Consider the following 14169-nt stretch of genomic DNA (forward strand, 5'->3'; position numbering starts at 1 on the left):
TTAGGATGGCTGGAGGCTGCCACAGTGCTACTTAAAAATGCACACTTTCTACACACACACACACACACACACACAATGTGGAAATGCTGGCAGCGCGTCAGCTGGAGTGGGACTGCCAAGTGCCAAGGCAATGCAGATGGGAGTGAAGCTCTGAGCAGTGGGGCTGTCAGTAATGTGGGCACGGGAAGAAAGGCAAGCTGGCATGAGCAGAAAGCCTAGCAAGGCGGTGAGGCTCAGCCTCGAAGGATGAGCTGCAGTTGTGGGGACTTGTGTTAAAATATTCTTTAAAAACAACTGGCCGATACAGCAGGCCAAGTTGAGGACATTTTCCTTACTGGCTGAAGCTTTTCATTGGACTCCTGCCACTCCAGTTCCCTTTGTCTAGGCCCAGGGAAAAAGAACATCACATGTGAACCAGTATGTCTCATGAGTTACACAGACAAGCAGGCCTCTCTCGTAGTAACAAATGACCTGACTCATATTCCAGAACCATGCATGTCTATATTTTCTGTGTACATACATGATCCTATTTGATATTCACAATACCTCTACACAACTGGTGTTATTATATTCACTTTAAAGTCAATCACCTTGCTCAAAGATCCTACAGCAAGTAAGCTGCATTAGGATTTGCAGGAAGTCTGTTTATTCCAACACCCATCCTCTTAACCACTGTACTGCACTGCCTGGTCATTTTAGGTATTCAGGTTATGACAAATGCGACCAGACCCTTTAGCAGATTTTAGGTTCAGCCTCGCCTAAGCTCAGCCCTCGACAAATTTCCATTGCCCTTTCTGAATTCAGTCCACCCAGCATTAGTGGAGATAGATGAAATGATCCAGGCAAATTTCTTTTCTGAAGTAGCTGGGAGGAGTGGAAGGCATGAGGTCATCCGCTAAGATTCTAACACTGAGACTATTATTTTGAGTTTATCACCTATCAGGTGTGAAAATCAAAGTCATTAGGCTGTAAGTTTTCTGTGCTAAGGTTTCCACTGGTGAGCTAACTGGAAGAGTGTCCAAGCAGGACTACGTATGTCCCAACGACCAGGGCAGTCACTGTCAGGGTTCATAACATGCAAACAAGGCTTGAAGGCTGCAAATGGTCTGATGGGAGAGATTCTTGGATGAAATTCAGAACTTACTTCCTGTCCTGGTATACTCAGTCAATAGATACCAGAGCCGCCCTACTGGTTATAAAGGTATTAAATATTCCTGTAGTGCTGGGAAGACAGTCACTGCCTGAGTTCTCCAAATGCGCCATGTACCACTTTAGCTTCCCTGGCCCCTCCTCTGGGTACCCCCAAACCTCCTCCCATTTCAAAAACCAAATGCCCAGCCTTCCTAAGGGGGTCTGGTTCTTCAGCTGGCCTTCGTTCGCCCTGGCCAGCACCCCTACCGCATGCTGGTGGAACGTTTCCCATGTTGCCCGTGACTGACCCGCATCCCAGGCCTGAAGCACTGGCTTAGTTCCTGAGATGTCAGTTGCCCATCTTCATAGTGATGGGATAGGAAATGTCGATGGAAGTGAAGAATTGGAAAATAACCTGACTCTGCTGGATAATTTATCTATTGTTTGAGTATAGGAATATATTTTTTTAAAGTAAATTCATTTATAGAAATTCTCTAAATCAAGATTTCAAAATTCTGTGGATCGATCAAATTTTTCCTACAGCTAGATTGTGTTTTTTTTGTGTTGTTGTTTGTTGTTTTTGAATGGCCAGGAGTGTGTAAAAATATTAAGTTCAAAGATTAAGCTAAAAAAAACAAAGCTACCTTCAACCCCTTTATCTTGTCCGACTGCTCAACTGCACATTTGAAGTCACACGCTGTTCCCTGAAGGTATTAAGTTTGACACCCCCGTTCTAAATGCATATGACATCATCTCAGTCCTACTAGTTTAATTCATCAGCGTAAGGCAACACCTGCCTTACAGCTATAACTTGAGCTATGATGTTTCTGTTTTGTTTAAGAAACGGATGCAAAGCTACATTCAGAGGTAGCCAATTAAGATTAATTAAACATTTCACCAGACTTAACAGATATAATTAAATTTGATTCATCTCTACTTTTATTAGCAATGAGCATGTTTTGATGATTATTTTATATCTCCTTAACTTCACAGCAGACAAATGCTCATCTCTTTCCCTGAGGCTTTTTCTTCCCCTGAAGAGATGTGATAGTGAGTCATCACCCATTTCCCTGACTCCCGGTGTCCATCTGAGAGCTGAGGATAGAGACTAGAGCTCTGGGCAGCTTCTGGCTTTGGGCCACATCCCTTAATTATTCAGGTGGAGGCATGGGGGTGAGTGTCCAGCCGCAAAGATTCAAGGCCAAGTGGGAAGACGCTGGTCTGAAATAACTGAGGAAACCACCACTGGCGCCACTGACTTGGAGGCTCCTGGTAGAACCACATGACTTCAGCTCAGGTCCAGGTGCCCCTTCACCCACTAGCCAGCAAGCTCCTGTGACTATGAAAGGAGCTCCGAGGAGCCAACATGTCTCTCCGGCCTGGTCCTCTGAGTCTTTCCTCTTGGCAACCCTACAAGAGGTTTTAGAGAAGCTGGGGATTTGCAGAATAAATAGCAATCCCCAGCCTCTAATTCCCCCCTGCTGCACTCTTGTAATTATACTATCGGTGTTAAGTTGATTGCATGGTTTTAGTATATTTACTGAGTACCTATTATGCATAAAGCACTATGAGAGCCCTGGTGGGACTCTGGGCAGGTTTTGGAGTCTCCTTGGTTTGGAGATGATACGCCCAAGGAGGTTGCCTCGGGCACCATGACCTTAGTACATAAAGTAAAACAAGAGTTATTTGTCTCTGGTAGTTGTGACCAGGTCACTGAAGGTATGTGGGGAGAATATGTTCTGAAAAAGGCTACAAAATCGTTAACACTTTTAATTATGTTTGGGGCACACAGCATTACAGAACCAGCTGAGTTGCATTATTGAAAACCTTGTCAGCTGCCATTCAGTGGCTCAGCCAGCCAAGGAAGCTCTTGGGAGAGTCTGCTCATTTCTTTACTCAGGTTGTTTGCCCATCAGTGTAATTTTAGGAGTGTTCACTCAAAGAATCCAACAGTCGTTAATCCTAACAAACAACAGCTTTTTAATTTCACTCTATCCTTCATCACATAATAGTGAAGGCAGAGGACAGCGGGGACTTTTCTACCTATATTTTTACATCCTTTCCAGCGTAGAGTTTGAGGAAATACAGGGGCACTTGACAGGAAGCAAGAAGATATATTCATTTTTCAGATGAATAGCCTGGATATTATTTGTTAGTTAAACTGTGTCGGGAAACACTAACACCTAGGACCTAGAGGGTGTTTTTATTTTTATTTTATTTTATTTTATTTTATTTTATTTTATTTATTTTATTTTATTTTATTTTATTTTATTATTTATTTTATTTTGTTGCACATTCATATTTGAGCTTAAACAGCACTCTCTTATGTTTAATTTTTTTAAGGTTTTAAAAGCTTCAGCAATATAAGCTTAATATTAAATTTTGTAGATAAAGGAAAGGAATTTGCATTATTTCATGGGTAACTATTATATTGTAGCTGAAGTGAGAGGAAAAAACTCTCAAAACTTGTGTTGGTAAAGCCACACACTGATTCTGTGCCAGGGACAAGCAGTTCATCAAGTGTGGCTGTTGGCTGAGTGTTGTCCATGCACTGAAAGGTTGCGGGTTCGATTCCTGGTCAGGGCACAAGCCCAGGGCTGTGGGCTTGATCCCTGGTAGGAGGTGTGCAGGAGGCTGCTGATCACATCATTGATGTTTCTCTCTCTCTTCCTCTCCCTTCCTCTTTCTCTAAAAGTCAATATATATATTTTTTTAAACAGAGAGAGTAAGGAGAGGCTAACCTATGATGAAATGTTTCATTTCATCCCAGAGAAGCCAGTGGCATTCCACTGAAAGGCAATCCCTTGGTATTTAAATGTGTGAATCAAACGTAAGGTTTGACTCCCCCAAGAAACCTCCTGAGGAAGCAAGTTTATCTACTACTAACATTCAGGTAAAAAGAACCCAGCATATCCATCCAAGGAAGAGTTAAATGGGGAACAGAAAGGCCTGAGAAAGGAAAAGTGATCTCTTTCTTTCACTATCCTGTCTCTTTCCACCTTCGTCCATTTGCCGTCTTCCCATCACTCAGGCCCTAGTGAACATAGAGGAAAGTCAACTGCGTGAATATTAAGTAAACAGTCAGCAATCGATGGGTGTGTGAATCTCTACCTAATCAAAAATAGGTGTCTCAGTTATCTGTCGCTGCATCCAGAACTCGGTAGCTTAAAGCAGCTATTTGATTTGCTCATGACTAGGGGTCAGCACTTTGGGCTGGGGTCAGCTGGGTGCCTCTCCTGTAGGTCTCATCTGGCGTCTCCAGTGACTCAGCTGGACTGAAGGTTCTGAGACCACTTCATTCACATTCATGGCATTTAGTGCTGGCTGTAAATCACAGCTCATGTGATTCCAGAAAGACAGTCTGAGCTTTGTCATACTGTAGCATTCCCAGGGCCAAGGCCCAGTGCACAAGGCTTTTCAAGTCTCTGCTTGCACTACATGTTCTAATGTGCTGTTGGCCAAAGCTAGTTAAATGGCCAAGTCTGATCAGTGTGGGAGGCGACTGCACAGAGGCCCGGATGCAGGAAATCAGGATTCAGTGGGGGCCATACCATAAAACCCACCACAGTGGGCAAGCGCCAATGGCAGAAAAACAGCTTGTTCTAACTGACCTGGGTAGCGTGGAATCAAGGTACATGGAACGGGGACAATGCAGACAATTTTTTCACACACTGGGATGTTCCCAGCCCTGCTGCTGAACACTGGCTTCTAAAAATAAATTGGGTCTTTCCAAAACATTTACCTCCCTAAGCCAACCTCTGGATAAGTGAGTCCAGGCTCTATTTTCCTTGATTTCTTATTTCTGACTATCTAAATTAGTTTCTAGATATTTCCAAAAACACTCATCATACATAGTAGAAGAAAACAAAACAAAAACTTTTTTGTTCTTGAGTGAGGTCTTGCTTTGAGCAGAGACATATAAACCAAATGTTTGGGGAATTGATCATTTAAAATGCATACAGTGGCATCAGTGACTTGCTCCTAGAACTTCAAATACCCACTGGCCTGAGCAGCTCAGCTATGTAACAGACATTCTATAGCATACTTGCCTCTGAGAGATCTGTCAAATGGACCATCTGTAAGATCAGAGAATCACAAGTTGGAAAGAATCTCAGCAGCTTCCCTTTGCCTAGTCAAGTTGTGGTCTAAAGCACTCAAGACAGATGGGCCATCACTCTATTTCAGCCTCTTATACTGATGTTTGCCTCTTGCCAATTCCTCTCCCCTGCACACATCCCTTCCTGTGATATAAAGGAAATTATACTATCTGGCTTGCTAAATCAGTTTATAAACCTACTTAAGATAAATGGAACCTGGAAGTGTTCCAGGACTTGGCTAAATTCATTTCCGGTCTCGGTTTTGAGAGAAAGAGAAAAAGAGAATGCCTGCTGCCCATTCATACCTTCCAGGATCAAGCTAGTTATTTAATTCAAGGTGCATGCACCTCTCCAAACACTTTCCTCCTGTAAATAATAGCATTAGCAACAAGTTACTTGGACCGCTTCTTATACTTACGGAGGGTTTTTCTCTGAAAAAATATCTGATCATACAAAATTTTTCACATAATTCCAGGGGCTCTCACAGAGACTCTGAAACCTAGTCATGGGCACATTGGGCTTCTGCATGAAGAACAGGAGAGACAGAGAAACAGCCTAATTTTACTAGGAGCCTTCTGTGTGCCAGACAGTCGACTTCCATATCACCCATCTTCACGGTGGCCACGGAAGACAGGGCTGTGGTTCCCACTGGGAAGATCCAGAAACTGTGAAAGCTGTGATCTCCAAGAGGTTAAACATCTACAGAGATCATCCTCCTAGCAAGCACCAGCAGGGATCCAAAACTGCATCTTCTTGTCTTCCCAGTCTTAGTTTTAGGGTCGACCACAAGAGATAAGATTGAGTGTGAGAAGCCAGAACACAGAGGGACAGGCATCTTGATAAGAAAACATTTATATCAGAAACTACCTATATATCCCACATTAGTTACCCTTAAAGGGATCACAATTCACCCCGACACTGGAATATTGTACAGCATTAAAAGTCATGTTTTCACAAAGTATTTAATGACATGAAGGAGTGTTTACACTCCTGTGGGACACACACACATATATACAGGGTGTCCCAAAAAATGCATATATATTTTAACAGCTGATTCTATTACATTTTGAAAATAAAATGTATTTTAATAAACACTGTCTTTTTAATTATTCAAAGTGTGTATACATTTTTTGGGACACCTTATATATACAGGATGAGGCAAAAGTAGGTTTATAGTTGTTTGTATGGAAAATAACATAAGAATTAATAAATGATAATAGAAGAATAAACTGCTCATATTCACAACCATAAACCTATTTTCGCCCCACCCTGTGTGTGTGTGTGTGTGTGTGTGTGTGTGTGTGTTGAGAAAACCTTGGTGATAGAAAAAGAAGTAATTTCTGTATTTTATTCATTCATCTTTGTATCACAATGATCATCTGTTATTTCTATAACTAGAAAAAGACTTTTCAAAGCTGCAGTATAGTCCTTGGCTGTCCAAACTCTTCTAAAGCTCAGGACACTGGGGTGAGGGGGACTGTGGTCCAATCTCCTTTTAATAATGGGAAAACCAATGCCCAGACAGGCATGGCCAAAAATTAAACAGCTGTCATAAAATCGGTGGCAAGTCTGTAATGCAGATATATTTAGTCTTTCATTTTCCCTTCTTGTGTGCTTCATGGAGTAAAACCTTATCTAAAAACAGCGTTCTCATACTGAAGCGATGCTTTGGGCCTCGGCGGGTAGCATGCACATGAGAAAGCCAAAGTCAGGCCCCGGGAAAGCCAGAGCACCCGGGCCCTGTGCACTCGCCCTGTCTCCTGCCCCTCAGCGCCTCCAGCCAGGGGACAGCCAGTCTCACCTGGACAAGAATTTGAAACCAAGAGAACGGGGAATCCAACTTCTATTCTGAAAGGCAATTTACTGAAAGTGACCTTTCCTGGGAATGTCCCTCTGGTCCGAATCTTCTAGAGCCAGAGCCAGATTAAAAGCAACACTCCCATGTAGCCTCAGCTCCTCAGCAGAAGCCACCAGAGACTCTTTCCAGCAGAGGCTTCCATGGATGGACCTCAGCCTCAGAGGAATATTCAAAGATGTGTACATTTGTTTCCATAATCGTCCTAAATATTTACATTGTCCTTATCAGTAGGTTACATTACATATTTATTTACAATTATCATTTACAGTGCTTTCCCCTGGTTGGGAAAAGAAACAGCTGTTTGGCACTTAAAAGAACATGGTACATCCCCTTTGACTGATCACATAAAGGGGATGGATTATAAGTATTTACTCTGGGATTTCTAAAACAGAGCTGACCAGAAGGCAGAATGACAATTATTTCTTAGGAATCTTCTGCAATAAGAGACACCTGGGAAGGAGGGATGAATGAAAGAACAAATTCTTGGGGCTAAATGGCATTGGTCACCAATGTAATGGAACTGGGCCATTGTGTGGTTGGTATCCAAACTAAATTATGCTATTTACTTGGTCACCATCCTTGTGTTGAACATGCAACGGCGATTATGCAAATCTGTGGGGTCACTTCTTCATTTGCTGCCTAGTTTGCCAGTGAGTAGCTCAGAGGAAAACTCTTCAAAACTGACTGTTTATCCCAAAGGGGGTGGGAAACACCTCTTTGAAGTTATTTTTTGCCATTAATTCAAATAATAAAATCTCAAGTTTGTTAAGGGGCTAATTCATATTATATTATAATCTTGTGTCCAAATGTAAAAGAAAGACTTAATCAAGTGTATTTGTTTTTAATTAAACCAGATGTAAAGCCAACATTTTTGCTTGTATTTAACTATAAGAACCATAAAGTACATGGTGAATATTGGATTTTTCTGGCAGTGCCCCCATAACAAGGTACTGCTTATCTATAAAAAAGTGACTCTATCTTGGGGAAAAAATAAAATTAAAGCAGTTCACCCTTCCGGTAGCTGTGTAACTATAAGGGGAAATGGTCATGTTTACTCGAGGCATATCATAGCAGTGTGTGAAGTTTAATTTTCAAATCCCATACGAATAGTTTATTGCATGCAAATGTGGTCAGTTAAAACAAATTTCTTAAAGCACAGCAGATTTAAATAGATTTGTGTCAACACAGCTTTCCTGTCACCATCATTACCAAATTATTTCACATTACCTTCAAGGAGAAACTGGCTGTGCACCCCGCGGTAAACACGGTTTTAGCACTCTGCTTTGAAGGGTAGGGGTTGTTTGTGCAGTGTGGAAATAACTTACTGCTTTAGTTCATGGTATTATACATTTTTGAATAATTGCCAAAGGGGTTCTTGTCACTTTCAGGAATTTACTGAATACATACTTTCGCTTTTCAAAAGTGGGCCTGGCATCAAACTCTTAATAAAGAGTGAGATAGCAAAGCTCTGTCATAGACTCCAGAAATGGATTGAGGGCTCTTCTTAGAATTTCCACATACTAAGAATGTTCAAAAGAGTTTCAATAGAACTAAACTTTGGGGCCAAGCAGTCACGGTGGGAAAATGACCACGGAAAGGTCGCAGCAGGGCCCTTCCCAGTGGCTCAGTTGGTTGGAGCGCCGTCCTGTACACCAAAAGGTTGTGGATTCAATTTCCGGCCGGGGCTCCTACCTAGGTTTTGGGTTCAATCCCTGGTTGGGGGCAGGTACAGGAGGCAACCTATTGACGTTTCTCTCTCTCTCAAAATCAATAAAAATAAATAAACAAACAAAAAAATAAATAAAAGATTGCCAACAGAAAAGACAAGCATGTTGAACTTCAGCTAGTGATGGAGAAGCTAGGCGTGGGGCAAGGCACCGCAGAGTGGTTTCCAGTGGGGTTTGCCACTCAACAGTGCTGGATCAGACAGGGGTCTTCTTGTTACACAGGTTGTGACCCAGAACAAGTCACACTATTTCTCTCAAGGTGATTTGTCTTATCTCTGCAATGAGTACAATAGCTCCCTGTACCTCTGCTGGGTAGGTAGCATTTAATACAGCTATAAATGCTACATTTACTTCTGTGATTCTCTGTTTAATATTTGTTTCCTCTTTAGACATTAAGTTCCTTTACATCAAGGTCCTGCTTACCCATACATCCCTAGCACCAACTACATAGCTGCACACAGCAGAATTTGTAGAATAAGACCTTGTCTCATTGGAAAATTATGAAGAGCAAATGAAAAAAATTCATGTAAAGTGTTTAGCATTGTGCCTGCACAGTGAATCTTCAATGCAAGTTGAGATACCATTATTATTACTGTTATTATTATTATTATTTGCATTAGATCAATGCCTGTTAAATAAAATAATAAATTCCAGGCTCTTTCAGGATAAACTTACCAGATAATTAAAACAGGGAGATGCTAAGAAACTACATTTTATTAGTTCAATTTGTACTGGTCAGGCCAAAGTTTGGCTTCTCACCCAGAATGGCAATTCATCAATTTACAAAGGAAGATACATTTTTTTCTAGGGGTCAGGAATTCCTGAAATCAAGGTAGTTGAAACACATAATCAATAGTTAGAAAGTTGTTGTGAGCTCCGAATCAGAGCAAAGGACATTGTCTCTATTGTCTTGTGGGATGTGTGGTACAGGATGGAGATTTACCCTGATTTCGCCATCCTGGTACCTTTCTGGTGGTTGAAAAGTCTGTATCTACCAAATATCCCAAATATAAGGTCTCCCCTGCCCTCATCTCTCTCTCTCTCTATCTCTCTCTGTGTCTCTCTCCCCATCCTTCCAGAATGAAAGATTTAAGTGCTGACTGATGTGTCCTATCTATGTCTAATGTAATTTTGAAGATGAAAGGGACCTTGGGGAACATCTGTTTCCCTAAACCTGACACCTGTATTATAGATGACAGAAGTGAACCTCAACTAAGTGACTTTCCCACGGTAACAGAAAGACTGTAACAGAGCAAGAACTCGACTCCAGCTTCCCAAGGTCTAGTCCTCCCAGTTGACTCTACAGCTTTACCTAATATTCCCTATAGTGGTCGTCTCAAAAACAGCCCCCAAACATCTTCACATCCTAATTCCTGCTCTCTGTACATGTTGCCTTACATGGAAAAAATGTCCTTGCAGGTATGATTAGGTTAAGGATCCTGAGATAGAGAGATTATCCTGGATTATCAGAGAAGATTCTAAATACAATCACATGTATCCTTGTAAGAACTCAGCAAGGGATCAGAAACACACAAAGGAAAAGGTGATGTGAAGAAGCAGCAGAGAGAGATTTGAAGATGCAAGCCCCGAAGATGGAATTGGTACAGCCACAAGCCAATGAATGCTGGCAGCCACCAGGAGCTGGAAGAGTGAAGGAATGGATTCTCCCGTAGGGCTTGTAGAGGGAAGAGTCTCTGCCAACACCTTGATTTAGGCCCAATGCTACTGATTTCACACTTTTGGCCTCCAGAACTGTGAAAGAATAAATTTCTGCTGTTTTAACCCACCAAGTTCATGGTACTCTGTTACAGTAGCCACAGGAAACTAATATACCTGTGAAAACAAATGCACATTTTCCTATTTTAAAAATTGTATGCATATGATATGACCATAGGGAAAAATATTTTTTACACAGGCTATTCTGGAAATTATTCACAACCCTTGGTCCAAAATCACCTTTTATAACATAATGTCTCAGAGTTAACTGGACTAGAGTTGTATTTTACATATATTTAGAAGAGATTTTTTGCTGATTAGATTTTTCTTTGGATGCCTTTAGGAAACACCCTTGTCTTATAAATAATACATACATAGATTAACATTTAGTATGTTACTTTTTCAAGGAACTAACTTCATAATATTGTGTTGATCTTGCCAGCTTTAGTTTCAGAGGATGATTTTATTTTTAACTTTCTCCAAAAGCTAGACATACTCCATGCAACCCCAGACACTCTCCACAGCAATAATGCCTCACTAGTCTTCCCATGACAGGATTTATCCATTGCATAATCTTGGCGTGTATGTAACTGGTTGGTGTTTTTTATTACCTTAAAGAAAATACCTCTTTTTAGGTTTAAATCTTAAACATGTACAAGGCCAGCATTGGAAAGGATGCAATAGTATTGGTTAAAGATTGGTACACTACCCTTTAGTGTTATGGGGAAGTATAATTATTTAAAGTAGATGGTAGAATAAAAGGGTGTTTATTGCTAAGACTAGATGTTTTTCTAAATAAATTTTAAGTGAGAGTAGAATGTTTAATAGCCAGCAGGGTATGAGTCAAAGGCTTTTGTGATTATTAATAGGTTACATGTTTCTAGGCATTAGTTTCTAGTGCAAATTGGGTTTTTACCTTCTGGAATTGTATTGATTTCTGTGAATGTGTTTATCAGAAGTCCCTATATAGTAAATAGATGGTATAAAGTCACTGCAACTTATGTAATTAGTTCACTAATAAAAAATTAAATTTGTAATAAAAGTCTTATGCTCATCTATCGTATATTTTATCAAAAACAAATAGAGAAAAATATGGCACTCAGCACTAAGTAAGGAGAAAATATTCCCAAAAAACAGGAAAGTAAACAAAGTCATGTTCTCTTAAAGCACAGCAAGAGTCACCTGTTAGTTACCCCATAGGGAACTGCCATTCTGTAGGTCAGAAAATCGTAAAATGAAAGCTACTCCTTATGATTCAGCTTAGTAGTTGGCTCAGAACTGATTGGTCTTGGGTGGTATAAGGTGATCTGATTCAAGGTGTGCCATGGAAACCCAACTCCTGCTCTACTTCCACATTCTGTCCCTTTTAACCAATTTACATTCTACAAGCCTAATAAAGTTGTTCTTCTAGGATTTGGTGTGAATATTTAAAGAAAAGAGTAAAATTTTTCAGTTTTCAAAATGGCTGAAATTCTACATGGAACAATTTGAAACCCCAAAATGATTTAAAAAAAAACAAAAACAGAAAAAATTTAAAAATCTAAACAGACCAATTACTAGCATTGAAATTGAAGTAGTAATCAAAAACTCCCAACAAACGAAAGGCCAGGACCAGATGGCTTCCCAGGAATTCCACCAAACATTCAAAGAAGAATGAATACCTACCTTCTTAAACTATTTCAAAACAACTGAAGAGGAAGAAATGCTACTGAACTTATTCTACAAAGTAAGCATTAGCTCATTACCAAAGTCAGACAAAGGCATCACACACACACACAAAGAAAATGACAAGCCATTATCCTTGATGAGCATAATGCAGAAATTCACAACAAAATATTAGCAAACTTGATTCAGAAATACATTAGAAAGGTTACACACCATGACCAAATAGGATTCATGCCAGCAGTGCAAAGATGGTTCAACATCCGTAAGTCAATCCACATGATACATCACAGTAACAAAACAGGATAAACCCACGTGATCTTAGTTATGTGAACTGTGCTGCTACGAGCATAGGGGAGCATATAGTCCTTCTGATTCGTGTTTCAGGATTCTCAGAATATTTCCTAGAAGTGGGGTCACTGGGTCAAATGGCAGCTCCATTTTTATTTTTTTGAGGAAGCTCCATACTGTTTTCCATGGTGACTGCACCACTTTGCATTCCCACCAGCAGTGCACTAGTGTTCCCTTTTCTCCACACCCTCGCCAGCACTTGTTGCTTGTTGATTTGTTGATGGAGCCATTCTGACAGGTGTGAAGTGATACCTCATTGTGGTTTTAACTCGCATCTCTCTGATGATTAGTGACTTTGAGCATTTTTTCATATGTTTCTTGGCCATCTGTGTGTCTTCTTTGGAAAATCTATGTTCATAGCAGCGTAATTTACAATAGCTAAGATATGGAAACAGCCCAAGTGCCCATCAGTATGTAAGTGGATAAAAAAGCTGTGGGACATTTACACCATGGAATACTAGGCAGCTGTAAAAAAGAAGGATCTCGCACCCTTTGAGACAACTTGGAGGGACCTGAAGAGTATTATGCTAATTGAAATAAGTCAGGCAGAGAAAGACAAGTATCACATGATCTCACTTATATGTAGAATCCAATGAACAAAATAAACTTTGAACAAAATAGACCCAAGCCCAGCCAGCGTGGCTCAGCGGTTGAGCATCAACCTAGGATCCAGGAGATTGAGGTTTGATTCCTAGTCAGGGCACATGTCCAGGTTGTGGGCTCTATCCCCATTGGGGGGTGTTCAGGAGGCAGCAGATCAATGATTCTCTCATCATTGATGTTTCTAGCTCTCTCTCTCTCTCCCTCTCCCTCCTCTCACTGAAATTAATAAAGATTTATTTAGAAAAAAAAAAATAGATCCAGAGATGTGGAAGCATGCAACAGGCCTAGGAATCTCATGGGGGGGGGGGGGGGAGGGTGGCAAGACGAGATTAACCAAAGAACTTATATGCCTATATTCATAACCCATGAACACAGTCAATAATGCAATGAAGGCCTAAGGGGTGGGCAGGGTGGAAGGGGTCAATAGAGGGGAAAGGGAATATCTATAATAATTTCAACAATAAAGATAAATTAAAATATATGTGTGTGTATATATATATATATATATATATATAACATAAATTTATATAACTAATATTTTTAAAACTGTACTATCATGTCAATAAAGGCGAAAAAGCACTTGACAAAATTCAACATCTTTTTATGATTAAAAACTCTCAACAAAGTCGAATAGAGGAACATATCTCAACACAATAAAGGCTCTATATGACAAATCCATGGCTCATATACTCAATGATGAAAACCTGTAAGCTTTCCTCTAAGATCAGGAATAAAACAAGGATACCCACTATCCCCATGGATACCCACTATCACCACTTCTAATCAACACAGTATTAGAAGTTCCAGTCATAGCAATCAGACTAGAAAAATAAATAAAAGGCATCCTAAATGAAAAGAAAGATGTAAAGCTCTCATTATTAGCAAATGACATGATACCATGTAGAGAAAACCCTAATGAATCCACCAAAAGTATATTAGAACTAACAAATGAATTTAGTAAAGTTACAGGATACAGAAATATTATACAGAAATCTGTTGCGTTTCTACACACCAATAACAAACG

General features: G+C 40.3%; 1 protein-coding gene across 3 annotated transcripts in view; it reads right to left on the minus strand.

Moving 5' to 3' along the window:
- The window catches only part of LOC308567592 (uncharacterized protein), a 239278-nt gene that overhangs the window by 105930 nt on the left and 119179 nt on the right, over positions 1-14169 (minus strand). The window lies entirely within an intron of this gene.

The sequence above is a fragment of the Miniopterus schreibersii genome, assembly GCF_964146895.1.
Source record: "Miniopterus schreibersii genome assembly, chromosome: 15".
NCBI lineage: Eukaryota > Metazoa > Chordata > Mammalia > Chiroptera > Miniopteridae > Miniopterus > Miniopterus schreibersii.